The sequence below is a fragment of the Bos taurus genome, chromosome 5, assembly GCF_002263795.3.
Source record: "Bos taurus isolate L1 Dominette 01449 registration number 42190680 breed Hereford chromosome 5, ARS-UCD2.0, whole genome shotgun sequence".
Lineage (NCBI taxonomy): Eukaryota > Metazoa > Chordata > Mammalia > Artiodactyla > Bovidae > Bos > Bos taurus.
Genome location: NC_037332.1, coordinates 91,060,658 through 91,080,843, shown reverse-complemented (window position 1 = coordinate 91,080,843; position 20,186 = coordinate 91,060,658). Strand labels below are relative to the sequence as shown.

At 40.8% G+C, this 20,186-nt stretch overlaps 1 long non-coding RNA gene across 1 annotated transcript in view; it reads right to left on the bottom strand.

Annotated features, from left to right (window-relative positions):
• The window catches only part of LOC112446621 (uncharacterized), a 279,576-nt gene that overhangs the window by 187,980 nt on the left and 71,410 nt on the right, over positions 1 to 20,186 (bottom strand). The gene's annotated exons all lie outside the window — the stretch shown is intronic.

Genomic DNA, 20,186 nt, shown 5'->3' with positions numbered 1-20,186 from the left:
TCGGTAGAAAGAAAAATTTTATTTTAAAGCCTTATGGAGATGATTCTTTTATAAGAACTGATGATACTGTAAATATTCAAATACAAAATACTTTAGTAGTTTTACTGAAGTTTGCAGTCTGCCATTTGATGTGAGCTGGCTTGATTCCCGGAAAGAAGTCTATTGTGTATTTATTCAGTCAAGTGAGCCCTGGACCATCTCTGAAGACACTGCCCATTCACTCAAGTTGGCCTCAGAGCTAATCTGTATTCTTGAACTTGTTGGGTGGCTCAAAACCTTGGAAACATACCTGGGTTTTTTTTGTTTTTTTTTTTTTTTGCTTCTTTTTATAGATGTAACCCAAGCCTTTGTGTAATTCTCAGTTTTATCAAATAATCTTATCATCCTATTTCCAAATGTTCTCTTCCGCCTTGCTGTCATTTTATGTGCTCACCCAAATGACCATAAAATAGTTGTGATCAGGCTGAGCATGTCAAAATTTTCTGTGAGGTGACTGATAATTCTTTCTACATCTACTTTCAATTCTATATACCCAATTTTTTTAGATAAATGAAATATCTGTTATATACCAAAGAATATAAATAAGTTATAAAACAAAATAATAAAAACAAACATTGAATATTTACTTTTAAAACCTGACTATTTCAAATTTAACAGATAATATTACTGAAAAGGTTAGGGACTTCCCTGGTGGTTCAGTGGCTAAGACTCTGCTCCCAGTGCAGGGGGCTCAAGGTTGGATAACTGGTCAGGGAACTAGATCCCTCATGTCACAAGCAATTAAAAAGAAAAGATTCCACATGCTGCAACTAAGACCACATGCAGTCAAATATATAAATAAATTCAAATAAAAGATTTTTAAAAGCTTAATAAAACAGTGAGAGAGATGATAGACAGAGATGTCATCTATTTAACATATACTCATTCAAACACCTGTAAATAGGAATGATAAGGCAAAACATGCTCAGGTTGCTTGTGAGGTGTGTGTATATATGACATACAATAGATTTCTATTTCCAAAAATACGCCTGACTAGAAGATTCAAGGAAATATCCCTCTACTGAACAACTGAAGTTTGTAAACAACGTAAATATATGAAAATTATTGCTGACCTCAAAGAACAGGAACACTTTCCAAAGACATGGTGATGGTGGTTTAGTTGCTAAGTTGTATCCAACTCTTTTCAACCCCATGGACTGTAGCCTGCCAGGCTTCTCTATCCATGGGATTTCCCAAGCAAGAATACTGAAGTGGGTTACCATTTCCTTCTCCAAGGGATCTTCCAGATTCAGGGATCAAACCTGAATCTCCTCCACTGGCAGGCAGGTTCTTTACCACTGAGCCATCAGAGAAGTCCTTCCTAAAGACATACTCTTTTTCTTAAGACATCACTGGGGCCAGACTGGTAGTAGACATCCAAGAGGAGCAGAGTTCCCAGACGGCAGCTACTGTAGTAGCTACTGTCAGGAAATTCAGCCTCAAGCCAGCCTTGGGCCAGGATGAGTCTCAGAACAAGGACCTGGATCTCACATGCAGAGCTTAGGTAGTTTCAGAACTGAAGCTTCCAATCTGTGGTGCTGGAGAAGACTCTTGAGAGTCCCTTGGACAGTATAATCAAACTAGTCCATCCTAAAGGAAATCAACCCTGAATATTCATTGGAAGGACTGATGCTGAAGCTGAAGCCCCAATACTTTGTCCACCTGATGCGAAGAGCCAACTTATTGGAAAAGATCCTGATGCTGGGAAAGACTGAAGGCAGGAGGAGAAGGGGGCGGCAAAGGATGAGATTGTTGAATGGCACCACCGACTCAGTGGATGTGAGAATTTGAGCAAACTTCAGGAGATGGTGAAGGACAGAGTAGCCTGGCATGCTGTAGTCCTTGGGGTCTCAAAGAGTCAGACATGACTGAGAAACTGAACAAAAATAGCAGGAAAAAAAAATAATTCGCTACAAAGCAATTTCTCAAATTTTCAATTAAGGCATAAAGGATTAAGCAACAAACTCATAATATTTGATGTGAAACATACTTGAAAGAAAGCCACCATTCAGAGAAAGGGTAAACAACAGGTCCAGGGGCTGTTGCTACAGAATACAGAAGAATGACATACAAAATGATTAATGAAATATAGGATAAAATCAGAGATCGACTACCAAAATGAGATTATTAAGAACAACCCTGGATCTGAACAACAAGGATCTAGTTGCTCTAGATGTAGAACAAGGATCTAGTTCCCTGACCAGATAGATTTGCATTAAAATGTACAGAAACATACACTGTTGAAATAAAAAATCTCAATCAACGGGTTAAACTAAAAATGAAACACAGCTGAAGAGAGAATTAATGACTAATACATACACAGACACATGCACGCATACACACAAAGAAATTACCCAGAATGAAGCAGAGAAGACAGAGGGATGCAAAAAATGCAGATATTAGACATATGGAAAACCAAATAATGAGTAACATTATTCTAATTAAAATTACAGAAAAAGAGACTAGAAAATGAAAAAAACAAAAAATAAAAACTGTGACTGATCTAGAAAACAACCTAGTGAAATGGGCTCTAAAAATAAAAAAGTCTGAAAAAAATGTGTTAATATTGATACACAGTCACATACTTTAAAGCTTTAAAATGCAATACTTCAGCTGAGAAACATTTTACATTTTTTCAGATATCATTTTCTATGATTCACAAGGTTGAATATAAAAATTATCTAATTCTATTTTTTAATTGGAGTATAGCTGCTTTATAATGTTTAGTTTCTGCTGTTCTAATAGAATTCTAGTATTTTTAGATTAAGTAAAATTTGCATTCCTGAGGGCAGAACTTAGTTGTATAAATTTGTGACTGATTTCAGGTTCTCAGTCAAAATCTACAGGCAATCCCCATCAATAAAGGAAGAAGAGAGCAGATTGGTTATTATGGTTATAGGAAAGAAAAAGGAAAGTAAATTAAATTGAAGCATAATTAGCACTTTTTTACACCTAGAAAGAAATCTGGTGAAACCCTGTATCCTACTAAAATTTTAAATTACATAGACCTGAAAGTTGGGAGCATTTAACAAATCCGTAAATTAAAATCTAACAGCGGAAAAATTCAGCACGTGTTTGTTTATTTTAAAGGTCATATTTTGTTACTCTAACCCTGTAAATATTTAAATCATGTAATTATATTTAATATGCACAAGTAGCACCAGAAGCATGCTTTATAGCCCAGTTCATCTTCCCCACCGTCCTATGAAGTATGTGCTCTTTTTGCTATATTTATAAGTGAAGAGTGGTAAAGAATTCATCTGCCATTACAGGAGAACCAGGTTCTATCCCTGTGTTGGGAAGATCCCCTGGAGTAGGAAATGGAAACTCACTTCAGTATTCTTGCCTGTGAAATCCCATGGAGAGAAGACCCTGGCAGGCTACAATCCATGGGGGTTGCAAAAGAGTCCGACACAACTTAGCAACTAAACAACAAAACCGAGTGAGTTAAGTATCTTGCCAGAATCACAAAGTTAGCAAAAAGAACATTGTCTATTAACATTTTTGAGTAATGTGATTTTTAAAATGTGTCATTGTGAAAAATACTGCTCTTGAGTGAACATTCAAAACTAATCCTGCAATGATAATGGTAGACAAATCAAAAGTAAATTTCTAGTTTTCAGATCATTTCTAAAACCTCCTCTTCATCAACCTTTTCCAAAACTCCCCATATAATAAAATTAGCCTGCCTTTCTTTGGCCACCTATGAAAGTGAAAGTGTTAGTCACTCAGTCTTGTCCAACTCTTTGCGACCCCACGGACTGTAGCCCACCAGGCTCCTTTGTCCATGAGATTCTCAGGGAAAAAATACTGGAGTGGGTAGCCATTTCCTCCTCTGGTGGAATCTTGCCAACCCAGAGGTCGAACCCGGGTCTTCTGCATTGCAGGCAGATTCGTATTCCTCGGATCTCACTCTACTGAGGCCCTTCTGCAAGGGCAGAGCTAGAAAAGTCAGGCAGAAACAAAGAGGAAAGGCAGTTGCTACAGGATTCACTTGAACTCAAGTAGCCATTAATAACTGAGCCAACTCTTCTCAGCGGATAGGATATCCAACCCTATTGACTATGCATTTTCAGAAAATTTTGAGGAGTGATTAGGGTTCTATTGATGTGGAAGCAAATACATTATGACTCTAAGACTCTCGGGCGAACGTGACTGATACTTTGAATGTGGTCTGGCATTTATCAGGCAATAGATTGCTTTCTGAAATTGGGTAATAAATTGTCAAAGAGAGAGAGAGAGAGATGAATTTACATTGAATTGTCAGGCATGTCACTGGCCAGAATAACCAATTTCAATAAATGGGACTGGATGCAGCATCATCTCCATTCATTTTCATCTAGGTTTCAAAGGCTGCAGTTCTACTAAATAATATTCCATCTCACTGCAAACACCAATGTTAATATGATCCTTTCCTTCTTGGATGACCTGATCCAAGGACCATACAAAAAACACACCACTGAGTACTAAAAATAAATCCAGCATGAGGGAGAGTTCTTCCCTTTCATCTTCCACACTGGGGTATTATTACAATTTTAATGATCTGCCTAGGATTTTTCATACACTCTGTTTCTTTTGAACGAAGGACAGGAAACCTATTGAAACACACCAATCTCCTTGAAAGGTCTATAGCAATAGAGCAGTGGGAATATATGCTTTGCTATAAAGAAAGAAAAAGAGTAAAGTGATCAGAAATGTATCACTTTGGTCTGTCATGATATACTGCTTTTCCTTTAGAGAGAACAGGTACTTGTGTTCTAATATTGTCTTTTCAGTTACTACATTATTCCTTTAAGGTATTCAGAGTATTAACAATCCACATAAAAAAAGATAATAATCATCTCTCTAAATATTATTTCTGCTTTAGAATCTTCTAGTCAACCCAATGCAATCATTTCATTACATATTTGGTCAAGCTGCTTTCATTTCTTCCCAAAGGGAAATTTAACAATTTTTTAAAATGATTGAAATTTCATCTATACAACTGGGAAGTGTTGTATGAGAGTAATAAAGAATCCACCTGCCAATACAAGAGATGCAAGAGACAAGAGTTCAGTCCCTGGGTCAGGAAGATCCCCTGGAGTAGGAAATGATATCCCACTCCAGTATTCTTGCCTGGAAAATTCCATGGGCAGAGGAGCCTGGTGGGCTACAGTCCATGGGGCCACAAAGAGTCAGACACAAGTGAGCAACTGAGCACACACAGGTAGAAGTACTAGGAGTTGGGGTAAGAATAATGAAGGAAGTAATATTTGTGAAATTACTATACAATAGATGTGGTATAGTGGGTATATTACTGTATGATGGTTACATTCCAATGTTATCACATTTAAATTTCTCAACAAACCCTAAATCTCAGCTAAGCCTGTGTGGAAGGAAAATATCCCAAACACTTAGGGTCAAATAAAGTAACGATTTTCTTTTTTACAATTTATCAATTACTCAAAGCTATGACACATTTTAGTTTGCTCAACATTTAGATTATGATTTAAAAAAAAAAAATCTTCCTTTGCCCAGAGTTCCTAATTGTCCTGTCTTTCCTTCTTGTGGTTGGTAAAACAAATCAATATCTTATCAACAAAATGATATAATTTCTTGATTTAAAAAAATTTTGTAATAAAATTTGCTTTCTTCTTGAAGACATTCTTTCTGCATACCTTGGACTTAATCTTACAATTTGGATCACCCAAGGATTTTATCATACTACTTGGTTAGTTTTACTGTTTCTTGGGTTCTGTATCCTCTTTTCTTTTGGATTCATTTTTATTTCTCTTCACATATCTTCAAATATGCTCTTCAGAAAAAATGAATGAGAAACAAAATTTCTGGACTTCTTGCTAGAATTTCTGGAGGTCTCTTTTTGGTCAGGTCAACATTCAGAAGACTAAGACCATGGCATCCAGTCCCATCACTTCATGGCAAATAGATGGGAAACAGTGGCTGACTTTATTTTGGGGGGCTCCAAAATCACTGCAGATGGTGATTGCAGCCATGAAATTAAAAGGTGCTTACTCGTTGGAAGGAAAGTTATGACCAATCTATTTTTTTTTAACTTTACAATATTGTATTGGTTTTGCCAAATATCAACATGAATCTGCCACAGGTATACACGTGTTCCCCATCCTGAACCCTCCTCCCTCCTCTCTCCCTGTACCATCCCTCTGGGTTGTCCCATTGCACCAGCCCCAAGCATCCTGTATCTTGCATCGAACCTGGACTGGCGACTCATTTCATATATGATATTATACATGTTTCAATGCCATTCTCCCAAATCATCCCACCCTCTTCCTCTCCCACAGAGTCCAAAAGACTGTTCTATACATCTGTGTCTCTTTTGCTGTCTCGTATACAGGATTATTGTTACCATCTTTCTAAATTCCATATATATATGCGTTAGTATACTGTATTGGTGTTTTTCTTTCTGGCTTACTTCACTCTGTTTAATAGGCTCCAGTTTCATCCACCTCATTAGAACGGATTCAAATGTATTCTTTTTAATGGCTGAGTAATACTCCATTGTGTATATGTACCACTGCTTTCTTATCCATTCATCTGCTGATGGGCATCTAGGTTGCTTCCATGTCCTGGCTATTATAAACAGTGCTGCGATGAACATTGGGGTACATGTGTCTCTTTCAATTCTGGTTTCCTCAGTGTGTATGCCCAGCAGTGGGATTGCTGGATCATAAGGCAGTTCTATTTCCAGTTTTTTAAGGAATCTCTACACTGTTCTCCATAGTGGCTGTACTAGTTTGCATTCCCACCAACAGTGTAAGAGGGTTCCCTTTTCCCCACACCCTCTCCATCATTTATTGCTTGTAGACCTTTGGATCACAGCCATTCTGACTGGCATGAAATTGTACCTCATAGTGGTTTTGATTTGCATTTCTCTGATAGAGATAGCATATTAAAAAGCAGAGACATTACTTTGTCAACAAAGGTCCATTGCTGGGGTCCAGCCCCGGTGAATCCAGGGAATTCGAAGGGGAGACGGCTTCGGCGATCAGGAAACAATAGATCAATTAAGCGTTAATTAAAGATATAAAGAGTGGTTAAATGGGGATAGCTCAGTAGGAAAATTCAGTGGAGAAAAGAGGCTGAATAACTTGGTTTATGTGGAAAGCCAATAAAATTTCAAGACAAGAAATTTGCATCACCTACATAGGCCAAAGGCGTCCTTCTGTTCTCCCAAAGGAGAGGAGACACTAAGGCCTCCCTTGTCAGATCTTAGAAGCCCAGGCATAATTAGTAGGCTTGACGAGCCTCCATGCTCCAGATGGGAATGCAGCCAGAAGGTGAGAAAAAGAACGACATGGGGAGACCAGTCTTTCTAGGAACTGATCCCCTTCTTTATTTTCCAGGGTCCGCTTTTATACACAGAGATGTAATACAAAAGTCATGCGGGGTCAGCAGTCCTGACTTTTATCAAAATCAGGTGCTTCATACAAATGTATACAAAGGTCTTAGGGGTGTTACATCATCTTCTGGCCAGGGGGCCTGCTAACAATTTATGACCCTCTCCTTGTGACAGCGGTCAGTCAACCAGAACACTTATTTCTCCAGGGGTGATTATTCTTAAAACAGATGCCACCTTCTGAAGGTACTAGATAAAGTTACATTCCTAAAGGGTGAGGGTGCAGTGGGTTTTAATTAAGGAAAGAATTTGCTTAGCCTAAGGTCTAATGTGATTAATATTAAAGGTTAATACTTATTTCTTCTATATATTCATTAATGTGTACAAGGGGCAAGGGATATGGAGATGTAGCAGCAAACATTGACTTAACAAATGAAAAACCCTTCACCAATACAATTTCTAATCAGCCCACTATACTACATTAATAATTTCCTAACTTCTCAAAAGAATCTGTTTTTAGAAGGTTTAAAGCATCTCGTGCCTCTCACAGTTGGGAGGCTGTGAATAATCACATGTGGCCGGACAAACCTGTCAGGCAGGCTAGAGAACCTTCAGAGGAGTTTGTAGGTGGAAACACTCTTGTCACGCCCAGGGATTATTATTAACTGAAGCTGTAAGTTAACTCTTTTTCAGAGAGAGGTGGTGGGAGACAGCCCCCCATAAAGTCAGAGGTGTAGGTGAGAGCACAAAACAGTAAAGTAGGCAGACTCTGGTTTTGGGGGCAGATGCTTGAGAATTTCCAGGGGGACTCCTGAGACTCCATCCCGCCTTTGAGTATGCCAAGCCTCCTTCCTCATGACCTTTGCCATGGGTGGAGTCCCTCATGCTGGCTCCCGGCAGTCCGTCTATTCAAGGCTATGGTTTTTCCAGTAGTTATGTATGGATATGAGAGTTGGACTATGAAGACATCTGAGTGCCAAAGAATTGATGCTTTTAGACTGTGGTGTTGGAGAAGACTCTTGAGTATCCCTTTGACTGCAAGGAGATCCAACCAGTCCATCCTAAAGGAGATCAGTCCTGGGTGTTCATTGGAAGGACTGATGTTGGCCACCTGATGCAAAGAGCTGACTCATTGGAAAAGACCCTGATGCTGGGAAAGATTGAGGGTGGGAGGAGAAGGGGATGACAGAGAATGAGATGGTTGGATGGCATCACTGACTCAATGGACATGAGTTTGGGTAAACTCCGGGCATTGGTGATGGACAGGGAGGCCTGGCATGCTGTGGTTCATGCAGTTGCAAAGAACTGGACACGACTGAGCGACTGAACTGAACTGAGAATTCTAGAAAAAAATCTCTCCCTTCAGACTTAAAGTATTGACTTGTTATCTTCCTGCATCTAGTGCTATTGATAAAAAGTCTGAGGCCAATGTAATTCCCTTTCCTTTGTAGGTAAGTAGCTTTTCCTCTGAACAATTTTCAGTCTTCATTTTATTCATCTGAATAAATTTAGTCTTCTGAAATTTATCAGGGATATACTTCACATAAGATGTTAAAAAGTATTCTTCAGTATGGCATTTCATAGGCCTTTCAATTTGATCACTCATATATTTCATTTATCCTGAGAAATATTTATTTTGTATTTCTTTCTTTTTTCCCTCAATTTTCTATTTTAGGAACTTTCATTAGATGTTTGTTGGAGCTCATGGGTAGATTCTTCATTTGTCTTAAATTGTTGCTAATCAAGAACCATATTTTTATATACCAAAAACTCCCTTCTTTAACAGTTCCTTCCCTAAGGTAGCCTATTCTTAGTTTCAGAGTCTTATTGTCTCTGGGAAAGTAATCAGATTAAAGGGGACTACGAAGATTGGTCTCTCTTACCTTGGACGTGGGGTATTTCTTCATGGCTGCTCCAGCAAAGCGCAGCCGCTGCTCCTTACCTTGGACAAGGGGTATCTCCTCACCACCGCCCCTCCTGACCTTGAACGTGGAGTGGCTCCTCTTGGCCATCCTGCGCCCTCTGAAGGGAGGGCTGAAACCATAATCACAGAAACTAGTTAATCTAATCACATGGACCACAGCCTCATCTAACTCAATGAAACTAAGCCATCCCCTGTGGGGCAACCCAAAACGGGAGGGTCATGGAGGAGAGGTCTGACAGAATGTGGTCCACTGGAGAAGGGAATGGCAAACCACTTCAGTATTCTTGCCTTGAGAACCCCATGAACAGTATGAAAAGGCAAAATGACAGGATACTGAAAGAGGAACTCCCCAGGTCGGTAGGTGCCCAATATGCTACTAGAGATCAGTGGAGAAATAACTCCAGAAGGAATGAAGGGATGGAGCCAAAGCAAAAACAACATCCAGTTCTGGATGTGACTGGTGACAGAAACAAGGTCCGATGCTGTAAAGAGCAATATTGCATAGGAACCTGGAATGTTAGGTCCATGAATCAAGGCAAATTGGAAGTGGTCAAACAGGAGATGTTAAGACTGAACATTGACATTCTAGGAATCAGTGAACTGAAATGGACTGGAATGGGTGAATTTAACTCAGATGACCATTATATCTACTACTGCAGGCAGGAATCCCTTAGAAGAAATGGAGTAGCCATCGTGGCAAACAAAAGAGTCCAAAATGCAGTACTTGGATGTGATCTCAAAAACGACAGAATGATCTCTGTTCGTTTCTGAGGCAAACCATTCAATATCACAGTAATCCAAGTCTATGCCGCAACCAGTAATGCTGAAGAAGCTGAAGTTGAATGGTTTTATGAAGACCTACAATTAGAACTAACACCCAGAAAAAGATGTCCTTTTCATTATAGGGGACTGGAATGCAAAAGTAGGACGTCAAGAAACACCTGGAGTAACAGGCAAATTTGGCCTTGGAATACGGAATGAAGCAGGGCAAAGGCTAATAGAGTTTTGCCAAGAGAACGCACTGGTCACAGCAAACACCCTCTTCCAACAACACAAGAGAAGACTCTACACATGGACACCACCAGATGGTCAACACCAAAATCAGATTGATTATATTCTTTGCAGCCAAAGATGGAGAAGCTCTATACAGTCAGCAAAAACAAGACCGGGAGCTGACTGTGGCTCAGATCATGAACTCCTTATTGCCAAATTCAGACTTAAATTGAAGAAAGTAGGGAAAAACACTAGACCATTCAGGTATGACCTAAATCAAAACATTTATGATAATACAGTGGAAGTGAGAAATAGATTTAAGGGACTAGAACTGATAGATAGAGTACCTGATGAACTATGAATGGAGGTTCGTGATATTGTACAGGAGACAGGGATCAAGACCATCTCCATGGAAAAGAAATGCAAAAAAGCAAAATGGCTGTCTGGGGAGGCCTTACAAATAGCTGTGAAAAGAAGAGAAGAGAAAAGCAAAGGAGAAAAGGAAAGATAAAAACATCTGAATGCAGAGTTCCAAAGAATAGCAAGAAGAGATAAGAAAGCCTTCCTCAGTGACCAATGCAAAGATATAGAGGAAAACAACAGAATGGGAAAAACTAGATATCTATTCAAGAAAATTAGAGATGCCAGGGGAAATTAGGGAAAATTAGAGATGCCATTTCATACAAAGATGGGCTCGATAAAGGACAAAAATGGTATGGACCTAACAGAAGCAGAAGATATTAAGAAGAGGTGGCAAAAAGAACTGTATAAAAAAGATCTTCACGACCAAGATAATCACGATGGTATGATCACTCACCTAGAGCCAGACATCCTGGAATGTGAAGTTAAGTGGGCCTTAGAAAGTATCACTATGAACAAAGCTAGTGGAGGTGATGGAATTCCAGTTAAGCTATTTCAAATCCTGAAAGATGATGCTGTCAAAGTGCTGCACTCAATATGCCAGCAAATTGGAAAACTCAGCAGGGGCCACAGGACTGCAAAATGTCAGTTTTCATTCCAATCCCAAAGAAAGGAAATGCCAAAGAATGCTCAAACTACCGGACAATTGCTCTCATCTCACATGCTAGTCAAGTAATGCCCCAAATTCTCCAAGCCAGGCTTCAGCAGTACGTGAACCCTGAACTTCCTGATGTTCAAGCTGGTTTTAGAAAAGGCAGAGGAAGCAGAGATTAAATTGACAACATCCACTGGATCATGGAAAAAGCAAGAGAGTTCCAGAAAAACATCTATTTCTGTTTTACTGACTATGCCAAAGCCTTTGACTGTGTAAAGTGAAAGTGAAGTTTCTTAGTCATGTCCAACTCTTTGCGACCCCATGAACTGTAGCCTACCAGGTTCCTCTGTCCATGGTATTTTCCAGGCAATAGTACTGGAGTGGATTGCCATTTCCTTCTCCAGGGGATCTTCCCAACCCAGGGATCAAACCCAGGTCTCCCGCACTGTAGACAGACGCTTTACCGACTGTGTGGATCACAATAAACTGTGGAAAATTCTGAAAGAGAAGGGAATACCAGACCACCTGACTGGCCTCTTGAGAAGCCTATATGCAGGTCAGGAAGCAACAATTAGAACTGGACATGGAACAACTGACTGGTTCCAAATAGGAAAAGGAGTACGTCAAGGCTGTATACTGGCACCCTGCTTATTTAACTTATATGCAGAGTACATCATAAGAAATGCTGGGCTGGAAGAAGTACAAGCTGGAATCAAGATTTCCAGGAGAAATATCAATAATCTCAGATATGCAGATGACACCACCCTTATGGCAGAAAGTGAAGAGGAACTAAAAGGCCTCTTGAAAGTTAAAGAGGAGAGTGAAAAAGTTGGCTTAAAGCTCAATATTCAGAAAACGAAGATCATGGCATCTGGTCCCATCACTTCATGGGAAATAGATGGGGAAACAGTGGAAACGGTGAGAGACTTTATTTGTTTGTGCTCCAAAATCACTGCAGATTGTGACTGCACCCATGAAATTTAGACGCTTACTCCTTTGAAGGCAAGTTATGACCAACCTAGATAGCATATTCAAAAGCAGACATTACTTTGCCAACAAAGGTCCGTCTAGTCAAGGCTATGGTTTTTCCAGTGGTCATGTATGGATGTGAGAGTTGGACTGTGGAGAAAGCTGAGCGCTGAAGAATTGATGCTTTTGAACTGTGGTGTTGGAGAAGACTCTTGAGAGACCCTTGGACTGCAAGGAGATCCAACCAGTCCATTCTAAAGGAGATCAGCCCTGGGTGTTCTTTGGAAGGAATGATGCTAAAGCTGAAACTCCAGTACTTTGGCCACCTCATGCAAAGAGTTGACTCATTGGAAAAGACTCTGGTGCTGGGAGGGATTGGGGGCAGGAGAAGGGGACAACAGAGGATGAGATGGCTGGATGGCATCACCAACTCGATGGATGTGAGTTTGAGTGAACTCCAGGAGTTGGTGATGGACAGGGAGGCCTGGCATGCTGCAATTCATGGGGTCGCAAAGAGTTGGACACGACTGAGCGACTGAACTGAACTGAACTGAAGAAGAGTGGTAAGAAAGCTAAGGCTGTTGTACACATCCTTCACTGGAGACTTATGCTGTGAATCTTGGTTGGAAAAAAAAAATGATACAGGATATTCGGGGCTGGTGCCCTGGGATGACCCAGAGGGATGGGATGGGGAGGGAGGTGGGAGGGGGGTTCAGGATGGGGAACACATGTACACTCATGGCGGATACAAGTCAATGTATGGCAAAACCAATACAATATTGTAAAGTATAATAAATTAATTAAATATTTTTTTAAAAAAAGAAAAAACAAAAAAAAAATGGTAGCTAGAGACTGTCATAGAGTCAAGTGAATTTGTTTTGTTTTGAATTTTTGGCTTCATAACTGGAGAGATGTATTTTTTTGAAAGCCAGCAGGAAGAATTAGTGGTCCTTGGAGAACAGACTCTCTCCCCTACCATACATATACCCAGGGCTGGTATGACCACTGCACTCCAATAAGGTTGTAGTGATTAAAAGACTGAGTTACCTCCTTAATCACTTGTAAAGACCACTGCCACAACTCCTTTGAGGGTTACATACTATGTCAGCATTCCTGAGCCTGCCCCAGGAATTTCATAACATGTCTCAATTCAGAAGCAAAAGAGTTATTTCTGGAACTCCAGAGGGACTCCAGAACTCTATTCTAATCCTAAAAGAGAATTTCTTTTTGATTACTGAGTGCCTGTGCACATTGGCACCCCACATTTCCACTTTCTGCACACAGATTCTTTCCAAGGACTTCAGAAGCCTGACTTTTGTTGTACCATGCCCTCTCCCCAGCCCCAAGGAGTTTAAGTTTGGCACCACAAGGAAGGCACTTTGGCAATGACCAGCATGCTGACCTGCCACCACTCACTATGGTTCTGACTTGCTCCAACCGGTGCAGGCCTGACCCACACCCCCAAAATGGGGTGGGAAGGAGGCTTCCTTGGTAGCAACACTGGCATCCTTTAGTTAAATGACAAGTGCCCACCTGGGCCCTCAAGGTTATGACCAACTGTCACCAGCCAGGTGTTGCCCTTAGATGACTGCCATGGGGTCTACACCTCTATAGGACTTTGGTTCTGAGAGCACAGGGAGAGGAGGAGAGAGAAAAATGTAGGTAATGAGGCCATTTTGCACAACATGGCTAGGTGCTTTGGTTCCAATGGCCTGGCCTAAATGGAAGGAGCCCAAGGGCAGCTTGGAAACACTTGGAATGCATAAAGGCGCCCCTTTTCAGCACCTCAGTTAAATTTCACCTTCATTTAGGGTGATCAGTTCAGTTCAGTTGCACAATCGTGTATGACTCTTTGCGACCCCATGTACTGCAGCACACCATGCCTCCCTGTCCATCACCAACTCCAGAGTTTACTCAAGCTCATGTCCATTGAGTCAGTGATGCCATCCAACCATCTCATCCTCTGTTGTCCCCTTCTCCTCCCACCTTCAATCTTTCCCAGCACCAGGGTCTTTTCAAATGAGTCAGTTCTTTGCTTCAGGTAGCCAAAGTATTGGAGTTTCAGCTTCAACATCAGTCTTTCCAATGAATATTGAGGACTGATTTCCTTTAGGATGGACTATTTGGATCTCTATGCAGTCGAAGGGACTCTCAAGAGTCTTCTCCAACACCACAGTTTAAAAGCATCATTTTTTTGGCACTCAGCTTTCTTTATAATCTAATTCTCACATCCATACATGACTACTAGAAAAGCCATAGTTTTGACTAGATGGGCCTTTGTTGGCAAAGTAATGTCTCTGCTTTTTAATATGCTGTCTAGGTTGGTCATAACTTTTCTTCCAAGGAGCAAGTGTCTTTTAATTTCATGGCTGCAGTCACCATCTGCAGTGACTTTGGAGCCCAAAAAAATAGTCTGTCACTGTTTTCACTGTTTCCCCATCTATTTATTTAGTGGGATAAGTCCATTAAAATGGACTAAATGCCCGCTTGTCACAAGAGGTATAAGCATTAAAACTTTTTGAACAAAAATGACAGCATGTCTGAAGCACATAACAGTAATATTGAAAAGAAAAAGCCAAACACATACATCTCGCCTTTGACTGTGTAGATCACAATAAACTGTGGAAAACTGTGAAAGAGATGGGAACACCAGACCACCTGATCTGCCTCCTGACAAATCTGAATGCAGGTCAGGAAGCAACAATTAGAACTGGACATGGAACAACTGACGGATTCCAAATAGGAAAAGGAGTACGTCAAGGCTGTATATTGGCACCCTGCTTATTTAACTTATATGCAGAGTACATCATGAGAAATGCTGGTCTGGAGGAAGCACAAGCTAGAATCAAGATTGCCAGGAGAAATATCAATAACCTCAGATATGCAGATGATACCACCCTTATGGCAGAAAGTGAAGAAGAACTAAAGAACCTCTTGATTAAAGTGAAAGAGAGTGAAAGAGTTGGCTTAAAGCTCAACATTCAGAAAACTAAGATCATGGCATCCGGTCCCATCACTTCATGGCAAATAGATGGAGAAACAGTGTCAGATTTTATTTTGGGGGTCTCCAAAATCACTGCAGATGGTGACTGAAGCCATGAAATTAAAAGACACTTACTCCTTGGAAGGAAAGTTATGACCAACCTAGACAGCATATTAAAAAGCAGAGACATTACTTTGTCCACAAAGGTCCATAGTCAAGGCTATGGTTTTTCCAGTGGTCGTGTATGGATGTGAGAGTTGGACTATAAAGAAAGCTGAGTGCCAAAGAATGGATGCTTTTAAACTGTGGTGTTGGAGAAGACTCTTTTTTTTTTTTTTTAACTTTACAATATTGTATTGGTTTTGCCAAATATCAAAATGAATCCGCCACAGGTATACATGTGTTCCCCATCCTGAACCCTCCTCCCTCCTCCCTCCCCATACCATCCCTTTGGGTCGTCCCAGTGCACCAGCTCCAAGCATCCAGTATTGTGCATCGAACCTGGACTGGCGACTCGTTTCATATATGATATTATACGTATTTCAGTGCCATTCTAGACTCTTGAAAGTCCCTTGGACTGCAAGGAAATCCAACCAGTCCATCCTAAAGGAGAACAGTCCTGGGTGTTCATTGAAAGGACTGATGTTGAAGCTGAAACTCCAATACTTTGGCCACCTGATGCAAAGAGCTGACTCATTTGAAAAGACCCTGATGCTGGGGAAGATTGAGGGCAGGAGGAGAAGGGGACGACAGAGGATGAGATGGCTGGATGCCATCACTGACTCAATGGACATGAGTTTGGGTAGACTTTGGCAGTTGGTGATGGACAGAGAGGCCTGGCGTGCTGTGGTTCATGGAATTGCAAAGAGCTGGACACGAGTGAGTGACTGAACTGAACTGATACATCCTGCATGATTTCGGTGATATAAAATTCTAAGTCAGACACAAACAGTGATGCGGAATTAAATGGTGAAACTCTATAGAAAGGTGAGTAACAATTATTAAGTCAGGTGAGAGGTGTCCTTGATCTGTGGAGAGACATCTAGAGGTTTCTAAGGTGCTGATAGTATCCCATTTCTTGACCTGGGTAGTGCTTTCATGGATATTTCCTGCAAATTCATTATTAAATGACACATTTATGTTTACATACTTGCTTGAATGGATATCACATTAAATATTTCCTTTGAGAAAAAAAGATTTCACTGGAATTGGCTGGAAGCCAATTGCTGGCATAGAGTGATGTATGAAAGAGTATAAGAGGTGCCCTTCATCCATTGATGAAGAGCAGCCACTGAAGAACACCAACCATGGCTATGTGCTGTCGAGTGGCTGGGAGCTACCTATGGTAGACACGACGGACATAAATAAGCTCAACACATGGCAGCAGTGGTGGTGGTTTAGTCAGTAAGTCATGCCCCACTCTTGTAACCCCACAGACTGTAGCCCACCAGGCTCCTCTGTCCATGGGATTTTCCAGGCAAGAATACTGGAGTGGGTTGCTGTGCCCTCCTCCAGGGGATCTTCCTGACCCAGGGATCAAATCCAGGTCTCCTGCATTGGCAGCTGGATTCTTTACTGACTGAGTCACCAGGAAAACCCAGTCTCAACATATAGATGATATTAAATTGCAGAAATATCACTAGGAAGGGATGGGTCTTGAGTATTACCTCTGTTTTAAAAATAAATTATTTAATTTTAAGTTAATTTTTAATTATGGCCTTGTTTAACCACCAGTTCACAAAATTGAAAATTTAACAAGTTACTGGTAACCCAGTGCAAGCCCGCTTCAGCACATCGCTGACTACAGCTCCCAACAAGGGACTTAATGAGGGCAAAATGGAATGGAAGCAAACCAACGTCTGGGCTGAGAAACCAGGTCCATATAGGGCACGATTTATTTATTTATGCATTTAAGAACTACATGGCACTTACTATCCACCAGACGCTGGTTGCAGCCCTGTACAAGTATACACTGTGACAGCTCTGACTTTGCCCAAACCAGGGGCACACACTGGAATTAACTACTCAAGACCTTCAAAGATGAATAGAGTTCCAAGCTCATCAAGAACTGGGTCAAGACACACACACTGACCAAGGACAGAGGAAGTTTAGCATCATAGAGGGAAACTGCTGTGATTAATCATGGTCGTTAATGAAGCATTTACAAAAGAGTTAATGAACGGCTCCAGTTGGACACAGGAAGAAACGGGGGTCAAGCCAAAGAAAGAGGAAGTACTAAGGAGAGTAGGGGAGGGGTGGTTAATTGTCTTTATGGTGGACTAAGAACAAGGAGACAATGAAATGTGAGGATCAAAGGATGGTGATGCACAAGCATTCCTATCTGGTTGCTTTGGAGCCCAGTGGATCTCCCTAAAGTCGCAAGAAACTTCAGAGCTTCCAATACAACCTGAAAAGCAAGCATGAAGGATAAGACTGCCTCTACGTATAATTAAAAGTGTTATGTTCAGGACTTCCCTGATGGTCCCATGGCTAACAGTCTACACTCTCAATGCAGAGGAAGGCCAGGTTTCATCCCTGGTCAGGGAACTAGATCCCACATGCCACAACTAAGAGTTTGCATGCAGCAACTTAAAAAAAAAAAAAGTGGATGAAGGATAAAGACAGTTGTCAGTTCTATTAAGCATAATCAATATAATATTAAAACTTTTAAATTATTGTATAATTTTAAATGATGTTATGAAGGTCTGCAACTGCCAGATACTAGAATCTAGAACTAGGTAATTATGACTGGTTATTTTTTTCCTTGCAGTTTTATTGAAATATAACTGACATACAGTTCTGTATAGGTTTACAGTGAACAGCATAATGGCTTAACTTCCATATATCATGGAATGATAACAAGAAATTTAGTGAACATTTATCACCCCATACAGACAAGAAGTAGATGCCAGCAATACTATGTAGGAAGCCACAGGTGTTGAAAACTAATTGGACACAGGTGTCAAATGATAGGCGTTGGTCCAATTCTAGAAGCTACTGACACATTTTATACTGAGCTAAGCAGTAGTCTACTGGAATGTCACACTAATTTAAAATGGGAAGTTCACAGGAGGTTTTAGTTTTCTGTTTCAATCTGACATTCACTTACAGAGTTAACTAGAATTCTTTTTAAATTTTTCATTTTTTATATACAGTGGTTGAGGTCAAACACTAAATCATATACTAGATTAAATCATGGTGTATGTTAAATCATATACTAAATCACCAATCAGTGTTTCTCAAGAGCCAATATTGAGTTTGAAATAATATAAAACAGGAGAGAAGACCTAGCCCATGCCCTGGAGGTTTGTAATCTCAGCATGACAGACATCAGTAATGGTCTGACTAATCCAATTCAGGGATGACTGAGTTACCACCACGGCTTTGGTTTGCTCCAGGAACTCTTCCAATTATACGAAGAATCATGGGACCAAGAGAAAACTGGCATTTTTGAAAAGATGGATCCTTAACACCTTTAGTACCACCCCACTCTCAGTCCTGCCTGGGGAAGGAGGGTTTTCTTACTGTATGGGAGGTGGCGGTCTCTGCTCTCCATGGTATGCGTGTCACTTGCATCTACAGTAGCACTCATGCAAACTGAAACTGAAGCTCAAATAGCTTCCTGTTACTCCGTTCTGAAACTAAAGAATAGAAGAATAAACTCAAAATAGAAGAGAGCTTATTATCTGGATAAGATCTAGCCTCAGTTCAGTGCCCTGACTGGAGACACAATGAAAGAATGGAGTCTCTTATGAAGACCCTCAACACGCCCGCTCCCCTCCTCACCTGTCAGCACCCACACCTGTCTGCAACACAGACTACAAACAGAACTGCTGTAACCTGTTATCATAACATCAAAACCTACCCATAAGAAAAATCAATCTTACTTTTTTGAAACCTTGGAAAAGTCACAGCCTCTATGCATCCCAGTTCTTCCTTCTGCCAAAAACAGATCATAAAGATGTTTCCCCCCTGTCTTTCCAGCCCCATCATTCTATAATCCTTCGAGCTGACCTCACCTGGCTTCCTCCATCCCTCAGCCTCCCACGCAGGTGTCCCTCTAAGTCCTACCACCCTTCTCTCCTCTTTAAAATAATGACTGCAGATCTCCTAAGAGATGACTCCATCACTGATGCTCGGAAGCCTCTCTCCGTCCTGTCCACATTCCAGTGTCATGGGATGACTTCAAGTGGCATTGCTGCCTCTCTTCTTTCTCCTCTATCATGCTGAGAAGGCAAAGGACCAGGGTCAAGATAGGGGCCTGTGTGTCTTGGAAATCACGTTTGAATTTTTGAGGAATCAAGTAATAGCACAGTCACTCCTGCTTGCTCTTCTGTCCTGGCACACAGCCAGGAGAGGCACAAAATGGGACAGCAGAAGTGAGTTTTCAAGGGTGTCAGCTCTTGGGACAGTTCCTGCCTACCTGGGCACATCCCTGTGGCAGGGGTGGCGGGGCAGGGAGAGTATACAGCCTTTGAGCTCCACTTTCATCACATGGATTTCACTGTGTTAAAGTCATCAGACCTCTAGCCCCAAGGGAAGGGAAGCAATAATAAAATCAAATTCCTTTATTTTTTTAGACAGAATCTGAAATTAGAGTTGAAATAATTTTGTGTGCACCTTCTTAATGAAGTACTGCTTCCTGTAGAGACTTTCTGAATTCAGAACTCTCTTACCTCCCTGCCATCTTTATCATATCAGTTCCCTGGCAGTTAACTTCTTTTTTTTCCCCTTTGAGAGGGGTGAAAAACTAATAAATAAAACTACAGGGTACGATCTCAGGAGGCTACAAACAAAGGATGGTAAAAAGAAAATCCGTAATTGTTTAAAGCTGAAAATTATATCAACGGTGCTGGCTACAATACATTTTCCTGTTGCATTTCTCAGATCTGAAGGACTATTATAATTT